The sequence below is a fragment of the Ixodes scapularis genome, unplaced genomic scaffold (assembly GCF_016920785.2).
Source record: "Ixodes scapularis isolate PalLabHiFi unplaced genomic scaffold, ASM1692078v2 PGA_scaffold2__306_contigs__length_199485367, whole genome shotgun sequence".
Taxonomy (NCBI): Eukaryota; Metazoa; Arthropoda; class Arachnida; order Ixodida; family Ixodidae; genus Ixodes; species Ixodes scapularis.
Window position 1 is genome coordinate 38,625,135 of NW_024609857.1, and position 10,976 is coordinate 38,636,110.

The following is a 10,976-nucleotide window of genomic DNA, read 5'->3' on the forward strand; positions in this document are numbered from 1 at the left end:
AAAATACAGCCACCAGGCTCAAAATACAAACGTGCGATTGCCATTTACGGATATTGTGGATCATATTCAACCTATTTTTGAACACGACGGGAATATATCAAACTTCGTTGAAGTATCCCTTTACTATTTATTTTACAAGTAACGACAGCCAATACAAATGACAAAGCACAGTCCGCTAAACAAAATGGCGTCCTTTAGTTCAAACCTCTGCTTTGCGCCGCCATTCGCTTCCTAAAACCTGCACCGTCACGCAGTTAAAATAATGTCGATACTTCTATGAAGCTCTTACTTAGGCACTTTAACTGGATCTAAAGCACTGAATACTATATTCTCCAGTGCTTTAGCTGGATCAGACCGACACTGGTGTGCGCTGACCCAGTATTTACTGACCCCGCGCACACCAGTTGCGCGGACTATATTGCACGCGGGGTGGCGATATGCAGAGGCGTAGACTTTCCATTTTCCTGGGCGGGGGGGGGGCTTTTGCGCGCAATTTTTTTATACCGGCAATTATCAGAAGTTTATTTTAGCGGGTGCATTTTACAGCATATGTATATCGCCATGTGTACGTCGCTGTGTGTCAATGTTAATCATCGTGCAAGCGTAGCCGTGTGTTCATCGCCGGTACCACGGCCAGGGATTTCCCTAGACCCCCCCTATGGAGACCCCCCCCCCTAATTTTCCTGGACACCCCCCCCCCTTAAATCTAAAAAAAAAAAAAAAAATAAACATTTTTTTTTTTTTTCAGATTAAGTAGAAAACACCACCTCTCAGGTGTATATATAGAGAAAGGGATACATACATTACGGGTATGAGCATTTGGTTAATAGACGTCTGTAATTTAGCTAGTGGACTAAAAAAGAAACAGTTTTATATTTTATCTAGCCTCGCCTCGCATCGCCTCCCCCCCCCCGAGCCATTGGGACACCGCCCCTTGATTAGAATCCTGGGGAAACCCCTGACCACGGCGCATAAGCCGACGAGCACAAATCTGAAAAACAAACTGCTTGTGCGAGCTGCGAGGTTGCGGGGGTAGAACCCAGGCCCCTGTGCTTCTGAAGCAGTAATCCACTCGGCCACGAGTCTTTTCTCTTTAATACATGGAAATAAAGCCTGCGGCTGCAGAATATCAGGTCAAACGCTCATTAACAAGACAACGCACAAAAGTGTTCAAACGAACAGAGAGGATGTACCACCAGGCTCGTGTTAAATAATAATGATTCTAAAACGACTGCTGTGTTATCAGTCAGACAACTAGGACTGTCCTCTTTCACCATTACAGTTCACTCTGTACCTTGAACCTTTCTGTCTGAGAGCTAGCATGAATATTCAGTGGCTTCTTTTAAGTAGTGCCGAGGTTAAAGTGACCGCTTACGCTGATGATGTAGCTGTTCTTTTTGAAGTGCCGACGAGAGCATCATGGAGGCGGTTGCTCTCACAAAGGAACATCGTAACGCTACGGTAACATGCGGTGAACTGGGGGAAATGTTTTGGGGTGTGGCATGGGAGGTGGGCTTTAAAGCCTCAATATTTTTTAGGCATTAATTGGGAAGCGACGTCATGTACGTATATCGGAGTGCCCTTTGAGTATTACAAAGGTAGCACACCGTACTGGACACTTGGGCCAATCGGAATTAAATATTTGCGCGTGCCACAGTGTGTAATACATATCATTTTGATAGCAAAACGCTGGTATAATATGCAAGTTTTAACATGTGCCCACATTAGTCCAGGAGTTTTACCGGGTGTTCGCCCCATTCATCTGGAAATCCGAGTGGGAGAAGATGTAGAGAGAAAACCAAGTCGGGCGGCCTTGGCCTCTCGCACCTCTTTGTACTTGGAGTTCGTTTCGCGCTTTTAATGCGTTTACATTAGAATGCTCGTTTTGACGAAAACCCGGCGGTGTCTTTCGTGTGTCAGTGCTGAGGAGAGAGGGAGAAGGAGGGGGAGAGGGTGACGCGTACGGCGCTCCCATTGGTTCGAGGCGCTGATGTCAGCACGCGTCAGCCTCTCCCTATCTCTCCGGCACTGACAAACTGACAGATACCGCCGGGCTTTCGTCAAAACGAGCCCTTTCGTTTTCGTCAAAGTCACGCGCACAACTGACGCGGTGAAATGCGGGGGTGCTCAGTTTCCGCTCTGCCGTCGCCGGTTGTTCTTCGCTTTGATTTTCCGTAAAGCAGTGCGTTGGCTGTGATGTGTGTTTGTAGTTAAAACGATAGATGTGGTTCCCTCCACGAGTGACATGGATAGGGTTCCTTCCACGAGTGGTATGGATGTGGTTCTTTCCACGAGTGGTATGCGTGACCATATTCAAGCGCTTCGACGTATACTCTGACATGCAGAGTACAGAGAAGGGGTGAAACAAATTACAGGAAGATGCATTGGTGAATTCTTAGGGAATTCGTAAGCATGACCCTTGAGAAACGCCCCATATGTACCCCTTTGATAAACGGTAATACTGCCCCCGCAACGAGGCCAAAAAGAGGCAACAAAAATAGAGGAAGCAGAAGAGAAAAGTGAAGGGGTCAGCGTTAGCGTTTCACAAAGGGGGACCTGTGTTGCGTTTCCAAAGGTTCATGGTAATGCATTCCCCCAAAATTCAACAATGAATCTTCCGGTACTTTTAATTCCTGCCGATCAGAATCATCCTTTTTTACGTGCTACAATCCAGGTGAGAATGCCGAACTTTTTGCCGGCAATGTTGCTGACTAAGTGATGAACCGCCGTGTGTTTCGGGATACTTGAAAGAAGTGAAAGGGGCTCCATTGTTTTTGCAAACGCGTTTTCGGATGGACTACCTTGCTTGTGTTACTAAAAGAAAGCTCAGTCGTGACCTGATAGAGCTCCTTTTTCCTGCATCGCTGTATCGTTCGCTGCATTGCCGGTGCCCTGGTCAAGATATACTGCGGCGTGTGAAAAGGATGTGTGCTCCACCAGCGGGTAAGTTGTTTTCCTTTAATTTGCATAGTTAGACGTTGGCTGCTAAACCGTGGCTAATAGACAAGGGTATTATCGTTCCTTGGTTCGTAATTTCCTGCTCTGTATGACACCTGAAGCTATCGAACACGTTTTCAGTTTTTTGTTAAAATGCGGTATTTTTTTTTTTTTTTTTCTGGGGGGGGGGGGGGGGGGGGAGGGGGGGGGGGGCGTTAGATTTTAAGGAACCTTGAAAAATAATTTTTGTTGTCCCCGGAAACAAGGACGTACTTGCCTGTTGTAGAGAGTGATTCTGTTCCGTATGACCTTTTCATGATCCTTGGTATGTTCAGCATATAGAAAACAAGAATAGAATTCCGACATAACCCTACTATTAGGTTTGTTCGAGAACAGTTAAACGTTGTTGTTAACTATGTCCAAACGGTGTACTACAGGACCTCAGAGACCACGCCTAGGTGGGCACACTTGTTTGGTGAAATTGAGAACATTCGTGAACTTTAGCACGCCCTCAAGTGGTTTGGCGCGAGCTCTTTGTTATGACAGCATTTTGTGATGCAATATTGTTCATTAAAAAAAAAAAAGAAAGATGCTGAGTAGTAAGGTTTGTAATTTACCGTTAACTGGGTAAACAGAGCGACATTGAGACATGGTTCCAGCAACTTTGGACAGATTTTTACGAGATAATAGAAATAGTCATTCAAGGTATCTTCGTACAAATATTTAGGCGTACATATAGCTTCTAACCTTTCATGGAAAACACATATTCAGCATATTTCAGCTAACGCTAACCGTATGTTAGGTTACATCAAGCGACATTTTTCATTAGCCGCTGTCTCACTGAAATTAACTCTTTACAAAGTTTTAATTCGTCCCAAATTAGAGTATGCAGCTTCTGTCTGGGATCCCGGACTAGTCACTCTCGTATCTACATTGGAAGCCGTTCAGAACAGATCCGCTCGTTTCATCCTCACAAACTATCACCGCACCGCTAGCGTCACCTCTATCAAATCAACTCTCTCATTACCACCTTTATTACTACGTCGTAAAATTTCTCGTCTTTCCCTATTCCATAAAATGTATCACCATAATTCTTTCCTGCGCGACAAAATAATTGCTTGGCCTGTCTATGTTTCCTCCCGTCTTGGTCATCAACATAAGGTGGGCATTCCTAACTTTATCACGCCCACGTTTTATTCATCTTTCGTTCCCCGTACGTCCCAGGAGTGGAACCACCTTCCCCGGTCGATCGCCATTATCACGGACTCTGAGCTCTTTAAAAGTGCAATTACTAATTACTTTATTACTGGGTGTATCTAATATATGTATTATGTTATTTGCATTAACCTTCTTGTTGCTTCCCCCTCTGTAATGCCTTTGGGCCCTGAGCAACACCACCTGGACAGAAGGCCTCCGCACGCGTCATCATAGTCAGATCGATCGAGGCGAGAGATCGGGCACCAGTGCTGCGTCAGTGTTCGGCTGCGGCTCGTGGCCAATCAGCGCGTCGAAGGTCGGGCTCGGGTCCAATAGCCGACCGAGCGCGATCCGACTGTGATGACGTTTCATAGAGGAAAAGGAAACCATGCGGAGGCCTTCTCTCTAGGTGGTGTTGCCCTGAGGGTATAATAAATTAAATGAAATGAAATGAAACAAAAGCTGCAAAAATATTCCGAGCGTTTTACGACTTTTTACTAATTCTATTGGAGTAGAACCTATTGTCCCGTGAACTGGCGCCTGCCTCCTTTGAACTAAAGTTATGGTGGCGACACGCAATCGTGTAGCGCTTATACTCCGTTTCATACTTAATATACAACGCTGTCAAAGCTAGTGGCGCAAGTGCGAGGCATCATCTATGGTTTCGTTTAAGCAAGAACGCATGTAAATGATCGACGAGATCAAGCCCCATGCATGCTCGCGCCTGAACCAGCCCCTCCCAGACAGCTTTCAAGCATGCGCGTCACGTGACATGACGTCACGTCCGAAAGGTCGGCACGGGCGCCGATTAAATGCAAGTACCGCGTCATTGTTCGCGTGAGACTATGATAGGAAACGAGTACCACGCGAACGCTGACGCGGCACTCGCATCCAATCAGCGCACATGTAGGCCTCCTGGGCGTGACGTCATGTCACGTGACGCGCAGGCTTGAAAGCTGTCTAGGAGGTGCTGGCTGAACCAAACATTTCAGCGCCCATATTAAATGCCGCACAATCTTTCCACGAGCCAGCAGCCGCCGGTGTGCGCGAAGACAAGCTTTTCATCCCCACAATGGGGTCTGGTGTAAACGGTTGGCGATTAATTGGTCTAACAAGTACGTATACCCTTCATTTGTGGAGATGAAAAGCCTGCCTTTATTCTCCTTTGGCCCGGACCCTGTACATTTCACTCTCGTCTTAAGCGCGAATGTTTTAATTTTTTTTTTTCTGTGTGTTTTTCATGTTCAGCTGGCCCCATTCACAAGCAATGACTGTGATGTCAATTTCGCTGCGTGTGCTCGAGCACCCCGGCGGCTGCTGGCTCGTGGAAAAATCGTGCGCCACTTCATAACACTGAAGTTTTCTGGTTCAGTATTCCTTTAAGTATGAAACGGAATATTGGGAGATCTGTTTGTTGCCGAATGTGGCTAGGAACCGTTCACCGCTCATCCCTTGATATCCAGCTTAGCACCTTCTTTACTGAATAAAGGCTTTATGAAAGGATTAAAATGACAACTGTTCGCAAATGGTTCAGTGTTTGAAATAATGTTCTTGGGAATGTTTTGTATGAGCTCAAAGTGAATATGCTCGAAGGATCCTGTTACTTTGATTGAGATAACTCCCCACCTGCGTTATCAGCCCATATGGGAGGCAAGCCGCATAAAATGACTGAACAGAGTGGTAGGAACGCGTAAGAACTTGGACGTTTATATATCTTCGTTTTTCAGGCGTTTAAGAACGCACATAGAACCGGTGTTATCTGTTTTATTGCCAAATTGTTTTCGGCAGTGGGCGGAGCTTGGAAGCAAGGAGAGGAAGAAAGGGGCAGGGCGTTGCCGGTCGAGTTCTTCTGACCCCGCGGGTGTCGCGGGCAGACTGTTGGATTTTGAACACTTCTTGTATTATAGACAACCTCGCGACATACTTTTACTTACAATTTTGCAGGATCTTGTGCAGTGTGTGGTTAGGAGATTATGGATCCCGTGGTTAGCCATTCCGCGGCTGTCGTATTTTTCGCGATACTGGCGATTGGTCGTGGAAGTCGCGGCCAAAAAGCAAGAGGCAACGTTCTAGAACCCCTCAGTTGGGAAACTGCCATAGAGCCTGCTTTAAAGGAGTGGCTCCGATCCGTACTCGAGAACCGAGGTAATGGCGATCGCAACTCCGCCATTTTTCCCTCAGCGTTCACTCCGAAACTCCACGTGCCGCCGCGCCGCTATTCGCCGAGATGCGATCACGTGAGGAGCCGGATCAAGTGCCGTGCAGGAAAGTAGACACTGCACGCGCCCCCGGCGTACCTTGGGCGCGCCGCGCGCCTCGAACGCGCGGCGCCGCTATTCGCCGAATTCAGTCATGTGAGAAGCAGACTCTGCATGCCGTGCAGGAAAGCCGGCGCTCCGGGGGTGAACGCGCAACTCTGGTTCTCGTAGGGAGCCTATACAGGAACTCTAGGTTGCGCTAGGGTGCCTACATGGCTGTCTGTCTCAGGGTGAAGACATTCATTGTTGCCCTGAATGACCCTGCGCGTGGCGCTCTCGCGCACTCGGTGCGTGACTTGGGCGGTAAAATGGCGTCTATGCATTAGCCAAAGCTACGCGCTGGAGCTGAGTGACACCAGATTGCGCGCACTTCAAAATGCACAAAGAAAAAAAAAAAAAAAAACGATTGGGCGGAAAAATGGCTGAGATGTCACCACTCAAGCAAAAGCGCGCGTGTGTATGAAGGCACTCTAGCTGACGCCATCTCGCAGGGCCATCTCGCAGTGGCTATGTAAAGCAGTTTTCATGTTTCAACTCGTCGCTAAAGGGTGGCGCTATTATTGTATTTAGCTCGGTGTGGGTGGACGCCAGCGGCCCAGGTTTCAAAGGTGAGTTTCCCAACTGAGGGTTTTAGTAACGTTGGCAGAGCGAACGCGAGTGTCGCTTCCGTCGCGGTGTCTGGTGAAGCTTCCGTGAACTGTCAAAGCACAGAACTGTAGGTACAGCAGAACAAGCGCCTTGTCCCAGGTTGGCGCCAAACAACAACGTACACTCTAAAAAAAAAGAAGACTTTTTGAAACGTTTTTTGTTGCCCCAAGCACTATTTCAGCTCGTCAAGAGCGGTTTCGCCTCAAGCACTATCGCTCCCTGGCGCACTAAAAAGGCAACTGGTCGAGGAAGCACTCTTTCCTTGTGTTTTTTTTCTTTTCTCGAAGAACACCTTTCGGGGTGCTTAAAAGAAGTCTTGACGGTGCAACATATGGACAAGCTGAAGAACCCCTAAATGTGTTTGTAACGACATTTTTTTTTTTTTTTTGAGAGTGTGTCAGGGTCAGTATGACACTTCGGTGAAGTTATTAGGCAGGGATCCAGGGACCACTTTGGAGGACGCCGTAAACGCAGCAGTCGTAGACGCGTTCCGGGCACAGAAGTCTCGTGACTAAGCTAAAACCGTAAACTGCGCCAAGGAAAGTGGAACTACCTCCTTTTATTGACGTCTATTGCCGATACTTCGTCCATTTGCGAAGAGAGCTCCTGACGGCGCTACCTGCCCCAACCGACTTCCGGTAGTCCTGTGGGGATACCCCCAACCCCAGGAATGCCGGTTGGGAATTCTCCAACCCCGGGGATGCCGGTTGGGATGTCTCCGATTCCGGGAACACCAGTCGGGATGCCGCCAATCCCGGGGACGCCAGTGGGAAAGTCTCCCATTCCGGGAACACCAGTCGGGATGCCGCCAATCCCGGGGACGCCAGTGGGAATGTCTCCCATTCCGGGAACACCAGTCGGGATGCCGCCAATCCCGGGGACGCCAGTGGGAATGTCTCCGATTCCGGGAACACCAGTCGGGATGCCGCCAATCCCGGGGACGCCAGTGGGAATGTTGCCCCAGATACCACCTGGTTTATCTTTCGAGTCCTATGACGAGACAAGAACAGCCGGTGAAGGTGGTCGCGACACGACAGTATACTTCTACAATATAAAATACCAATTCAAGGGACAGTTTCAGATGACTGTGCGGGACTCGTTTAGGCCGGTGAGGGAGTAAATAAACTTGTATTATAATTTCTCTCCAAAAATAAACACCATAACCAACGTGTGCTTAGCACCGCCGCATAAACTGCCTCGGTAGATGCGTCTTTCCTATTGTGGGAGGCTGTACATATGCCATCGCTCAAAATGTAGAACGTAAGTGTATTTTCATGAAAAGGACACATGTACATTGTTGTTTTCTACTCTCTATTTATATTCATTTTTTTTTCTCTCGTGTTCGCCGCCTTGTTGAGTTTTCCATTTTCCATTTCTGCGTCGTCTGTCCACGGCACAAGATTATGCCATCTGCAGCGTGTCCACGAAAGTAAATGTATAGTGTATTTGTCATCGCAAAAATAATCTGCGTATCGGCGAACGATCAGTCTCCTCCCAAGTGTAGCGCTAGCGGTCCTGATGGATGCCAAAGTTTCAGAGCTTGCCGCTATCTTATTCGAAAGTTATCAGGTTGATTTCATTTCAAATTGCACAGAAAAAAATGTCAATGTCTCAAAATCTTCTGAAAAGAGAAGATATATACAGGCAATGTCTTTACTAAAACGAAGCTGAGAACCGTTTTCGTGTCTAACTTTCAGTTATCAAGTATCTGACTTCAAAGGGACCAAATGCGGATTTGGAGATTCGGGCGATCGTCACAGGTCGCGTATTCGGGTGCTTCGCCACGCTCAGGTACCTTAAGCGCGACAAAGAAAAAATTTACATTGTTTTATTAAACTCCAGTAAATTACCCAACTTGTAATAATTTTTTTTGTATTTATTTTTGTAAAAGAAAAAAAGGCGCCTAGCTATTTCTACCATAATTTACATGGTTTGGATGCTAATAATTGTGTTGCATTTATTCTCCTAAAGAAAACTTGCGCGCCCAGAAAGTGAGGGAGAGGAGGAGACGAGAGCGCGCGGTGACGTCAGAACGCCGAGCTCTGATTGGACCGATTAGTGGGTAGACCGAAAGCTGGCTGCCTTTGTTTCTACTCCACTCGTCGAGCGTTTTCGAATGCGAGGGCTAGACGCCGTATTCCGGCGTTCCGCTTTCTACCAGATTCTACGAGGGCAGTGGAGGCTGCATTTGCATCCATTACAGTCGCCGAGCACGTTCGAATGCGAATGCCGGACGCCGGTGTTCCCTGTTCGAACGCGTCCGAAGGAGTGCAGTGGAGACAAATGCAGCTATAGCTTTAGGAGTATACCCACTAATCGTTCGAACCAGAGCTCGACGTTCCAACGTCCCCGCGAGCTCGCTTCCCCTCCTCTGCCCCAGTTTCTCCGAGCATATATTAAATGAAAGCTTATACATATCTATTCAACCAGTACAATATAATTTTTAAATTAAGTTATACTTTAATTAAAGCGATATCTTAGCGAAAATCAACTTTGAATACGAGATGAACATTTGAAAGGACAAACTTCAAGGTCATTATTTAAAGAAATGTCATTTTTAATTGTTTTCGTATTTTTAAAGCGAAAATGTTTTCAGTATGTTCTAGGACAGCAAATGAAAGTCGGATTTAATATACGGTTTGGACATATGCATCTGTACATCTAAAAATACGCTGTATTGTAAATTTTATTTCATGATGCAAAACTTTGTGGTCGTCAATTTTATGCCGAAATCCTAATTATTGGTTGACACTTACTCCTAGTGTTAGTTGGCTGTGATTGGGGAAAACAATGAAGTCTGTTACGTATAATATATTACGGCCTATTATACACGTCCAATTTGTTTACCCAAAAAGAAAAATCAAATCGCGAGAAAAAAATAATAAACGTTCCGATAAATTGTTTAATGAACATCAAAAGCTTATAAAAATTACCCTCGAAAAGCCTCGTGCGGGATATGGGGGACTTAGGGCCAAACAAATTATTACTGATATGCCGAGGGGCCTTGCCTTTCCAAATGCCGTTCCTTCACGCCCACTAGGCCTACTGAAAGGCTGGGCTCGTTGAACCCTTTTATCTTATCTGAAGAAAGAAGAAAAAGCTCGCATACACTGTGGGAAAGTACGGTGTTTCCCAAACTTAATGCCGCCATAAGATGGTTAGTTTTTAGCACGTTTATAGACCTACCACGATTTAACCACGCACGAAATAATAATTTTTTTATGCATAAAAGGTGACCACGACCAAGTTTTGCACCTCGAGATACAACTTGAAACATTTCGTCTTTTCAAACATACGAATGTATATGTCAAAGGCATACATTCTATCTGATTTTTATTGGATGCCTTGATCTTACAAAAGGCTCTTCACACATACAAAAAAAAAAGACATTTCTAAGAAAGTTATTGTTGATATTTATATTCATTAAATTTTCTCTCGTATTCATAGATATTTTTCGCTACATTCACTTTAACTTGCAATAACGATTTTGTACTTTTTTTTAAAGAATTTGTTGAAGATTTTTAAATATAATTTATATACCATATCACTAAATAAAACCAGGTAATTAATTGTCAAAAGAGATAAGCACATAACTAAAAATATAATGGAAACAAAAATATATGATAATTTGGCTCTTGTACTATAGTTTGATTGGTGTGCGAACAGAATCTGAGCCTAGCGAAGCACCCGATTACCCAAATCTAAAGTCTGTCGTTGGTCCTTTTGAAGTTATAAACTAAAGAACAAAAATGTGACAGAGAAACGGTTATGTGTTTTGTCTTGGTGAAGAATTTGCCAAGCATATATATTTGTTTTCCGAAAACTTTTGATACAGGACCTTTTTCTCCTGGACGACTTAAAATAAAATCGCTCATAGGCGATTTTCGAAAATTTTTAACGAGAAAATGGCTGCCGACGAATCCGCAGATACACGAA